Here is a 12,657-nt window from a genome sequence, read left to right as displayed (position 1 = left end):
CGTCTAGTCTCAGATAGACCTCCTACAAACTGCCCACGGACCGTCTCATATATAAACCAAAGTAACTGGCTAAAATCATTCCTACTGTATCTGCCTGGTTTAAATATAACCTCTAAGAGACAAACTGTGCAAGTTTTAAATAACAGCTACATTTAAAGGGTAACAAGTTGTTACAGTATTCAAAGCAATGGTCAAGTCACTTGATCAAATTAGCAACTTATGTGGTTTGTGAGCAAACTAAATATTCAGTCAAACTGTAAAATGTGTTATTTTCAGGGCCATGTTGGTGTATATTTGAAATAGTTTCCCACATTTGAAGTCATCGGAAGTGTAGACATTCCATTCTCATATGCTACATCATCTGCTTTATTGTGAAGCGATTTGTTTCTGTGGTATCTTCAATTTCCTGTCAAGGTGGGTGGACACAGTAATGTGAAATATTTTACAGATATTCAGTTTTCTACTCCATCCGGTCATTCTCAAGCAAGGAGTAAGGCCTGACTGCCTAGAAAAATATAATCCAACATATATAGTTTATATTGTTAATTTATAAATGTTTCTAGTTTAACAAAGTTCTAAAATAGTTTACAATTAGAAAGGTAAAATTATAAATTTATTGAGTTTTCTTTTTTCTTTTTTTTTTTTTAAACCTTGTAAATCACAAACAACTGGTAAAATCATTTGAGATATTTGAATACTGTTGTTGCCTTGGAGTTATACATTCAAAAACAAATGAAATATAAATAAAATGACAAAACAAATTTGTTATAACAATAACAGTAATAATAAAAAAAAATGCAATAATAATAATAATAATAATAGTTCCTTTTGGTTCTGTGTATTTATTATAGGATAATTCAACAAAAAATGTACTGGAGAAAAAAAAGGTCTTATCTTTCGCCTAAATTGTGGAAGCTAGCTTAAAAGAGTTCTGAATGGCACAACTGCTCTGTAACAAACAGAATGAACAAGAAAAAAAAGGAAAAAAAACCTGCGTTAACCACAACCGCACAGAAATGAAACTCTTGTGTTTTTCTAACTGTGGTATTTTCAGTTCTCCATTTGGCCTACCTCTGTGGTACACCGAGATATCATTGAGGTAAACAATCTGTCATGCAAGACCTTCTGTAAAAAGACATCACAACCGGACACATCAAGTGCAGGTAAAACATTACTAAAGCACCTGCAGAGAGGAGGAAACCATGGTCTGCATGTACGTTTTATGATGAAATGAATCATATATTTAATAAAAGATCTGATTAACAGAGAAAAGATTTCGTTTCATCACATATAAAATAGTCTAGACTTGTTTGGATGGAAAATATGGGCCAGATGTGTTATAGAGTTCCTGTCTGAAAGAATGAAGAAGTGCTTCCTCCACAAAGTGATGAAACAGCAGCAGCAGTTTGCTAGAGAAGACATTACTGTATGTCTCTATTAAATACATGAACATACACAAGAAGTCATTTACACATAGGGACAATGGCTCCACAGGCATTCCCCATAGCAAATTATGTGGTGAAGGTATGCAATAACATTGTTGTACAGATGTTCCACTGAAACATGGAGCAGAGCTGTTCTTCGGTCAAAAATCAGGCTATTTTTAGCAAGTGTTTGGCAAGAGAAATATACATTGTTACACTAGACTAGAGAGATATACATCCAAAGAGTGGGAATCATAAAGGTTGAAAATAAGCGTGTGTTCATCTTGCCTATACAGTAGTTCAGGGTGCTGAAAACCAACAAAAAGCTGAAGATTTTAAACCCTGTCCACGTCAGAAGATACAAACTTCATTTTAATGGTGCAAAACAAGATGTGCGAAACGATCCAACATTCTCTAAAGACAAACTAGGACTGTGCCATAAAGGCAAGTTGTAATCTCATATCTCTTAAACAGAACATTTGGTCCATTTCCATTCTGGATGTATGGTACTATTATCAGACTTTGTTGTAATTCTGTATATATTTATAACTGTTCTGTTGGATTTTCCCTATGAGGCGTCTGTAAATCGCATAGTCCACATTCAGCTAAAAGAAATGTACGTGTAAGGCTTTTAAAAAAGGATTTTTTCATGTTTCAAGAAAATGTGAGTGGTGTTTGCCCATGCAAAAGTCAGCACCATAACTGTGCAATTCTTATGTATTGTAATATATATATATATATATATATATATATATATATATTTTTTTTTTTTTTTTTTTTTCCTGTGAACAGTCAGCCTTCAGCCTTCATGATCCTTCAGAAATCATTATAACATGCTGATTCTTTAGAGAAAAACAAAAAAACCTTTATCTGAAGGACACTTCACACGGAAACAATGTTTGATTGGTGTATTCAGAAATCTCCTAAAACTTCCCACGAAAGACAAGTTCCCAGAAGACAGGAGTATCAATCTCTTTTTATCTCTTCTACAGTCACAGACACAAAAACCCAGAGATAAAAAGAAAAAGGTGGAGGGGATAAACGCAACTCTCTTATCGAACAATGGATAACTGGATAACTACCAGAGTTAAATACGACCTTTTAGAAAATTGGGAGAAACGTATTAAACGGTAACTTCCCACCAACAAATTGCTGAAAAGTCAGTGTGAAGTCTATTGACAACATGAAGGATTCATTTGACCAATCACAAGGCTAGACTAACATTACCATTATAATTGACAACTGCAGTTCTTTTTTTTTAAGGGATAGTTCACCCAAAAATGTTTAATCATTTACTTATCCTCAAGTTTCTATGAAATTCTATCTTAAGTGGAACATAAGAGATATTTTAATAAGATATTTTGAAGAATGCAGGTAACCAAATAATAAAATAATGTGGGAAAAATACTATGGAAGTCAATAAGAAACAGAAACTGTTTGGCTACGCAATTTTTTTTTTTTTTTTTTTAGATCTTTTAAGTTCAGTGGAAGAATGCAACTCATAAAGGTTTGGAACAATTTGAGGGTGAGTAAATGACAATTTACATTTTTTTGGATGAACTATCCCTTTAAGCTTAACATCCGGACAATTTCCAATGAGGCATAGGTAGGTAGTTAGATTTTTTCTTCCTAAATTCCATTTTTTTTCCAAAATCTGAATTTTTTTTTTTTACTCCTTTTTAATAGTTAAATTAAAGTTTATTAATCAAAAATCATGCATAATTAATTAAAACCACGAAACTTCAATTTCACATAAATGTAATAAAAGTTTAACAAAAGTTTCATGTTTAGGGCCCTATGAAATGTTTTTTTTTTTTTTTTAAATCGCCAACATTTTTAATGTTACCAAATTCTGTGTTTTATTATGTCTGATTATTTGAATGCATAAAACAACTTAAAGTAGCCTTATGATTGTTTTCCCCCCTCAGAACTTCGGTGTTGTGTATTTACTATTTTCTGGTTATCAAATGAAGGCATAAAACATTAATTTATTTTTTAATTATTGAAAATTAAGCTTATTTTATTTTTTGGTAAACAAATGGGATTTACTATTAAAACATAGCAGAAATGTTGTGTGATTTTTCCTAAAAAAAATAATATTTTAAAGACATATTCTTTTAGACTTGTTCGTTAGAACTTGTTCGTTAGACTTTAAATCAAACCAGATTTTGAAGGGTTGCTGCGAATACCTTAACAGTTCTGAGTACGTGATATGACGCTAGTTTTACTCAAATCAAACAGTCAAATGCTCATGAAGTGACTCTCAGAGTGTTTTTGGAGATGATGTTCATGTGTTTAGATCCTCATTTAGAGAGACATAAGATGCTGAAAACACTGAGTATCACGAGTGCTTCAGTATATGTGTAATAAATGAAACCACGCGTCTGTGCCATTCATTAACAGACACACAGAACATTCAGAATTCATAATTAAATCGACTTTTGTGGCTTAATAGTTACAGATACAGTAATGACCTACTTTTAAATAATTCATTCAAAATTGGACAAATTCCGTGACATTCCATGAAATTCCGTTATGTTCCTGGTTCTAAGTGCACAGGAAGGAAAAGCCTACGTTTCCTCTCTAGAGAAGAGTGAGTATCAGGAGGGACACTCCACCCTGCAGACTGGAGGGACCACAGGAAGGAACAGTAGCTCTCTTGGACACTTTTGTTGGACATGCAGTATTTTCTTGGAGGGGACCGCTAATTGTTTTGGCACCCTTTCTGGCCATGAAAAGAGTTTGTGATGTGCATCCGGTAAAAAAAAAAAAAAAAGAAAAAAGTTCTGCTTGACCTTTTCAGAAGAGCAGATTGTGGGGATTTGTTTGGATTTCCTGTGGTGCTAACAGCAAGCTCACTCTGCTCTTATACATATACTGAAGGAAATTAACTCGGATATCAGGTGAAAACATGCTAGGAATGTCCCTTATTAACACTGTGTAACCCTTGAGAAAATGCCCCATCTGCTTCGCTCTCTTGACAGGAAGAGGTTAAGGGATATGACACATGCAGTAGTTTGTGTTTGTGGGTGTAGTGGCATTCTAGCATTTGTAAAAAACTCAGCTTTGAGACTAAACTAATCCACTAATCTCTTACTAGTCATTCAACATGAACAAGTTAATGTATTGTGCACAAACAAGAATTAACAATCAACAATAGCATGCAGGTTAACAATAACTTAGATTACTTCATGCCATAATAGTTTATGATACTGAATGCAATAATAACAAACTAAGAATTTGAATCTTTGCATTTTTTTGTTTTGCTTTCAATATTTGTAACTGCTTTATTAAGCATATGCATTAGATTAGAGACAGTTAGCAGCTGTAAAATTATTGTCTTAAGAACATATGCCAAGCTCACTGCTTTTCAATCCATAATGTTTGTCTGTATTGGAATACAAGACCACACTTTACATAACCATTCTGTAATACACACTGACACCAGTCTGATTGTTTTAATTGGAAAAAAATACATCTCTTAAAGGGATAGTTCAGCAAAAAAAAAAAAATGAAATATTGATGTTTATCTGCTTACCCCCAGGACATCCAAGAAGTAGGTTACTTTGTTTCTTCAGAACACAAACTGAGATTTTTAAGTCAAACTGTTGCAGTATATCACTCTTATAATAAGTGGATGGGAATCACGGCTGTTAGAACTCTCGAGAGCATCCTCCTGAGCAAGTTCTCAGCAGCAGGTGCATGAGGTGTGTTCTTCTTCTTCTTGCTTTATGGTGGATCGCAGACTTATAAGACCATTGACACTATCTACAATCTCATTTAGGAGTGTCAATGGTCCACTTGAGAGATAGGTGGCGGTAATGCACTTATGTGCATTATGATCCACCATAAAGCAAGAAGAAGAAGATGACACCAACCCTCTACATTACGAGTAAATCACTCGCATATGCGACTAAATCTTCCTTCTGGGTACTAAATTATGTCTAATATTAGCCAATGGCTAATAAATTCTATGATTTTATTCGCCAGTGTGTTACTTGGAGGCTAAGTATAAGTTTAGCACAGATATATTTTCACTCGCGAACACTCAGCTGAAAATGTTCAGTTAAAACGACTAATAAGCATTCAAACATGGTTATCAAGTTTACTTCTAATTACTAAAGTTATATTCTTAAATAATACTTTATAAATATAAAGCTTGACTGACTGATGTTGTATTTTCAGATATTTAAAAAACTGCGCCATTTTACAAAAAAGAAATCTGGTGAGTAAACTAAAATATTTACTAGCCAATGGCGATTCAATTGCCAAGGTGTCCGCAGAGGGTTGGACTCACACTCCTGCTGCTGAGAACGTGCTCAGGAGGATGCGTTCAGGAGAGTTCTAACAGTTTGGACTTTGCGTAAATCAGAGGTAAAAAAAAAAAAAAAAAAAAATATGATTCAGCTTCTTGCACAGACTGATCGTTTTGTGTCTTTACACATCAATGTATCGTCATGAGCCGCAGGATTTAATTTGGTTTCGTTTGTGTATGTTTTTGGTTTTGTTTTATTGTATGTTTTAGCCATGATTCCCATCGAATTACATTATAACAGTGAACGGGCCTTTAAAGGCCATTAAAAACACAACACATACAACAATCATCATAAGGTAGATGCTAAGGACCTCAGAGTGATTGCTAGTGTACTTGAGGTGGTTGCTAGAATACTTGGAGTGGTTGTAATGATGGAGAATTAGACTAACTGGGGTGGTTGCTAGGGTACACAGGTCTGTTTCTAGGGAAACTGGGGTGGGTGCTAGGGTGTCCGGGTGGTTGCACAAATCAGTGCAATGAAAAACACTCCAGTGGTCACCTTTTTGCACTGCCTGCAAATTACCATATTAATCATAATAAGGTTAAAGACTATTTTTGTTGTGACAGAAATTCAGCACTCTTATTTTAAAGAGCATGTCTCAAGATGGAGCCATCTGTTGCATTCATCTGTGCTCCGTCCTTCTCATGTGATCTCTAAAGTGAAAGGAAGTCATACACATTGGGGATGTTTGATGATGAGTATATAGCGAACGAATTTCCATTTTTGGGTGACTAGCCCTTTAAAGAGTTCAAAGTATGTGTCCTTTGTGTCAATTCTTTCATGCAAAAGAACAGATGGAAGTCAAGGCCAAAGAAGCAGGGTTGTAATTACAGGCCTCTGATGGCTCTTTAATCTGTTATAGCCACTGGGTAGTAATCGCTGTGTCTGATCACAGGAAGGGGCATTCAAGAGCGTTTCCCACCCAAGGGCATGCTGGTTCCCAACACTTCTTGGGTGACGGGCAAGCTGAGGATCTCCACCAGGAAAAATAATGAGTATTTGTAGGATTTACTGATGTGCCAGCGAAAGAAGGATTATGGTCTTGGGGCGTAATCTAGATACTGGCATGAGCAATGCTAACGGCACTTTCCAGGACATATGTTAGCTGGAGCTGAGCTAGCGATGGTAAAGTCTCATCTCTCCCAGGATAACTGTGCTGGCCTCTGACCTCGATTATGTAAACAGAGACATCTGGGGGGTTATTGTGTCCATTTCCATGGGAGACGTTCAATGACATCCATGCACAACTGAAGCATACAGTGGCCTCAAAACGTAGTTTGACGGTAAACCCACATTTAAATGCGTGAAAATCATTGCATTAGACCAGGGGTGTAAGACTGCAATCTGCACTAAAATATACTTAAAAAAAAAAATAATAATAAAAAAAAAAATGCTCATATATAGCATATATGCTCAATGGAAAAACGTGCCTCAAACTACAAAAACAGACTTTTTTTTTTAAGTTTTGATGGCATCTACATTTTATCTGATAAAGCAGCGTTTATGAGAGGAGAGCGGCTTTGTGTACAGCCGTAACCAGGGAAACCACTGTTTCTGCAGAAACTCAGCACTTTTCATATTCTTTATCCTGGCTGAAGTACTTTTGTTTCAATATATAAGAATAATCAGCCTATGTTATAGTTTTAATTTAAATATATGAATATAAATATATTCATATAAATGAGGTGAGCCTGAGAGTTGTTTATTTATTTATTTTTACTGTAATTTCACATTCCTTGTTTGTATGAAGGCTAAATACAAATATAAAGTTTATTTGTACCATTTTCATATTTAAAATATTATAAAGGGCCTAGTTTTACAGGGGGATGTTTATTAGCCATTTCATAGACATCTGCATCACTTAAACAGCTTCATATGTATGGCTTTGCTGACAAAGTAAACTTGCTCGGTAGCTCACCTGGTACAGAATTGCACTTGTGATAGAGCACTAAATTATGAGTCCTGTGAAACATGAGTCACAATAAAAGAGTTCAAAACCATGCTGAAGCAAGCTAAAATGGCATGATTGCTTCCACAAATGCATTTTAATCTCACTTTTGCTTTTGTTAATGCTATCTGTTACGTCTGATGCATATGGGACACAAAAGTGGAAACACCTCAAGAGGGTTGAAGTTGTCATTGGACTAGTTGAATAATACAGGATTTCTGTCGTGTTTTTTAACATTCCGACTAGAAACAAAGATATTGTGGTGCCAAACCCTCTCACAAAAGAAGAAAGCTTCCGTTTTTACAACTGTGACGACAAGCGCTTATCAGGATCAAGTAAACGTTGGATTTTCAAAAGTATGGGAAATATTTAAAGTTTGCGGCATAGAATCTTTATAATACGTCCGAGAGATTTACACACCGGTCTGTTATTGTGGCAACATTTCCACGCCTCGAATGTGATGATGAACAAAACAAACTGTGATTGGTTGTTTGACATGTCGGTGTGCCTTGGTTAATGAAAGCTGCCATGGATTCCAGACCTTCAATCTGGTCTGGCTACGCAAGACTAGGGTGTACACTGTTTCACAATCAAATGACTGTTACAAATCAATTTGTTTAATGAATCACTCAATAAAACTCACAAACTCAGTAGACACTGGTATGAATCCTTCCCTCACTAAATCTATCAAAGCAGTTACTGAATCAAAACACTCAATGAACTTCAAATCATTACTTTTATTGATGTCTCTCAAAACAAGTTTAGCGTATTTAATGTTGTGCAACATAAATCAGTCAAAAACAGCCGAAGTTTGTATAGGTCTGACTAGTTATCAAATATCAGATGAGAAAGGTATTAAAAATAGACACCTAAGCTCTGCAAAAGTAAAGTCCCATGTTAAAAAGGATGGTGCCATGATATGGCAATCTGCCCTAGATGGAACCACCCTTATTCAGACTCAGTGACTCATTCAAAGAGAAACAAGCCATACCTGTGAAGGCCACAGGACAAACAGCTAGATTAAAAAAGCTTATGACCTCAGTATTTTATAAGTGATATCAGTGAGAACTCTGAATATTCTCACAGTACTGTTTTGCAAACTGACTGAATACGTTTCAGTGGTTGACCACTTACATGTATAAAAAAAAAACGTTTAAATTTTAATTTTTGCAATTCACCGATCACGTTTCCAAAATATCCAAACAGTATATTACATACAGTGTCAAGTGCTGAGTGTCTCTTTCAGAAGTTCTGGTGTAGGTCTTTCATATCACAATAAAATCAGGCTTATTGTTCTGAACACAATACTTCCTCCACAGAGAAGCCACGCTGGAACGGTGGGCAGTGATATTCACACTTGTCCTATTATATGGAAAATCCTAGTCTGCAGTACACTTGGTTTGCTGAAGTCAGTGCCTGGGTCATGAAGGGCAGAACACTCAGAGACTAACAAGTGCCTTTGAGCTGGCCATGTAAAAAAATAAATAAAACTCAGGGCACCTCAACTCAGAAAAACAGAACAAAAAAACTAAGAATGACTGTTGGAAACATCAAAACGTTTAGTATCAGAACACTTTCTTCTCTAAACTTGCGTATCCATTTTATGCGCATAGCAATGGAGGTCCACCACCTGTTCAGGAGCGTTTTCTGTTTCTGTCCTTCTCACTAAGCCAGGTGGCTTGTGTTCATTAATGCATCCTTGTCAGAAGCCAACCTGTCCACGGAGGTTACAGCAGCATGCGGTCTCGCATTCCAAAAGAGGAACAGTTGCTGGACAAACATGCAAATTGGTCTCTGGAGTATTTAAAACCCCAGAGATTTTACTTTTTAATGCATGCATGGGTAAAGCAAGGCACCTTGCATTTGCATAACAAATAAATGTAAGTGTCCCGAAGTTTCCTCACTCTCATGTCGTTCCAAATCCAAACTCTGAGGACTTCTTGCGTGGAACACAAAAGGAGAAGTTCAGCAGATTATCCAAGCTGCTCATTTCCATACAACCACTTTGGAACAGTTGTAAAATTCCACGTGTGACTCCTTTCAGATATTTTGGATATATGTTCGTTACAAGGCGATCATACACTTTATAAGATTTGGAATATTGCTCATGAATCGTATGGAGTACTTTCAGTGTTGGGCAGCAAAGTGTATTTTTATTTCTTACCGTTCCTCGTTACTTCGAAATTGATACACCGCCTCAAGAAAAAAATATGCATTCTCCAATTCATGAACAAGCTGATTATTTCATAATTTTATAACTGTTCTGAACGATTCATTTGGAAATGGGACTTGATCTGATTGCAGCTGATTCAATGATCCGCAAGTCTTTGTATCAGACTCAAAACAAGCTGAGAACTGATAGCTTGAATGCGCATACAACTGATGGTGCAAGAACCCACCAAATGTATGTACTGATGATTGTAAATGAACATGACTCTCAGTTATTTGTGAAATAAATCTTCTTTAAACAGAACTTTTATATCATTTAGATGTCAATTCCCATTACAGAATTGTTGCAAAACTTTTGCATTATTTTATAAATGTTGATAAAAAAATAAAATAAATATTGCGAATTGACAGCATTCCCATTAACCGATGTTGTGACTAAAAGTACATTTTTCCTCTCACAATAAGTCACGCAAACAAATGTTAAACATAAATAAATAACGTTAAAATAATGCAACTTAACGCAACTTAATATAACAAGTGTTTTTGTATTTTGTTTTTTTACTTACCTGCACACTTGCGTTATAAGAAATTGAAATATTTTAGTATATGAAGAGTTTATCTGCAAAAACAAAACTTTTTTTGTAGGAATTTTCTAAATTTTATGATGTTATCATGTTATTACTGTGTTTTATTGTGTTAGCTGCATGTTGTTGTTATTTTTAACCTAATCAAAATAAACTACAAAAAAAAAAAACTAACAAAAAAAAACATATTTGAAAATTGCTAAAAATTGAGTTATATGTTGTTAAAAATAAACTCTTAATGTTAAAATTTAATGTTTTGACAGTTAATTGCTAGGTATTGATGAGTGCTCACTAGAAAAATTATAAACATGGTACATCAACCTGTACTTTTACATAAAAAATTAAGTACTTTCGGATTCAAGTACTCATGTAAAATTCAAAGAAATACTTATACATTTCCGTGATTAATAGCCTACATTATGGTTCCTGAACATGAAATCAAGCGCTTGGTTTGATTTGAGCACTTTCGTGGTACACGTCTTTTTGACATGCATTCTGTGCTTTTTGGAGTCCGACAGCCATTAGTCAAGATCTACTTTCATTGCACAGAAAATAGAAAATGCCATTCTGCCAAAACTTCTCCTTTCATATTCCACTTTAAAAAGAAAGTCAGAAGGGTATAATGATGAGTAAATCAACTATTCCTTTGACACATTCTTTGCATTCTGGGTAAAATAAAGTCTCTGGATGTCATCTGTGATTCAATCCAGAATGAGAAAGATCAACATTTCCACATGTAGGCTAGAAACAGCAGTGGGACCCGTCCTGCCCCTGGAGGAGACGATCAACTTCACGGCACTCCTTACATGCTTCACATGCCTCTCTCTCTCTCTCAAACACACAGAGAACATGAGAAAGTGGGACAGTGACTGTCCTGGTTCCACAGACCCACTCCCACCATCTGCTGCTGCATCATCACAGCGACACAGTCATTCACAGGAAGTGCCTTCATCCTGCGCTCAGGCATGATGTGGAGAAAGAATAGACGTGGTGGAGAAAAAGCCACATGGTAGCCTGCAGGCCGTACTGTCAAGCCAGGACTTGAACACTAGACGCAGTGATCGGTTTCCCATCGGAGTCATCTTCTTCTGCGGTCGCTGCTGTAGTATCGGTGCGACTCAGTGCATGCTTGGTCTTGCAGAGGAAAGGGTTGCCATTTTACATCAAACCTGACGGGCCGCTTTGCGAACAAATGTTGCGCTACCTGTCGGGCAACTTTTTCTTAAGGAATTAGAACGTAATCACACCGTGGTAAACACCCTGACAGTGTTGTTTTAGTGCAATAGATCTCATCCGTGGTTTCATCTTAAGCACTTCTAACAGGTATTTATCATCTTGAGAGAAACACAGGTTAGAGAGATGGCTTCGATGTTTGCAAACATCTGACGCAACTGCTTACAGAGTATTTCACTTTTTTAAAAAGTTCCTTACAGGCTGTGAATCAAGAGTGCGCTGCACCCTCTCCACATTTAACTGTCAATCAGTTCCAGCAATTAGTTCTGATAAATGGACAATATACAAACAAATAATAAGAACAAAAGGTATTTTAAAACATTTATTATTACTGAAATTGTTAATAAAGGTAAATTATTTCAAATGATATATATATATATATATATATATATATATATATATATATATATATATATATATATATATATATATATATATATATATTTTTTTTTTTTTTTTTTTTTTTTTTTTTTTTAGTTTAATAAATAATTATAAAAACTTACAATAATAAAAAAATTAAAAAAAATACATTAATAATTAATAAATATTGAAAGCAATGGTATACTTACAAAACTTATTATACTAATGAAACTAAATAAAACTTAAAAATAAAAGTAGATTTAAATAAATTTAAAAAAAAATTATAATAGCACATATAAAGACTTGACATATTAACAGTTTGATATACTTTGAAGTTTTTAACAGCTGTCTGTAAAATCAGTTTCATATCTAAATAAATTCGAATAAAATGAAATATTTCAGTTTCATTTCAGTTTTTTTTTTCTTGGAAAATAAATCTGAGTTCGAAACAGCGCTTTGAGGAAGCAGATGTGACACGATAGAGACACGATAAACTGATCTATTAAAATATGACTTTAGCTCAACTCAACTCTTTTATCTCTCATGTTCGCATATGACACGATTCATTTCTCTCTTCGAGATAATTAAGGAACGTGTTTCGTAAAGAAATGTATCGTTCTGAA

General features: G+C 35.0%; 1 protein-coding gene across 10 annotated transcripts in view; it reads right to left on the bottom strand.

Annotated features, from left to right (window-relative positions):
• Positions 1–12,657, bottom strand: part of abi1a (abl-interactor 1a) — a 61,121-nt gene that overhangs the window by 47,973 nt on the left and 491 nt on the right. The window lies entirely within an intron of this gene.

This window comes from Carassius carassius, chromosome 35 (assembly GCF_963082965.1).
Source record: "Carassius carassius chromosome 35, fCarCar2.1, whole genome shotgun sequence".
Classification (NCBI taxonomy): domain Eukaryota; kingdom Metazoa; phylum Chordata; class Actinopteri; order Cypriniformes; family Cyprinidae; genus Carassius; species Carassius carassius.
This window is presented reverse-complemented; position numbering and strand designations above follow the sequence as displayed.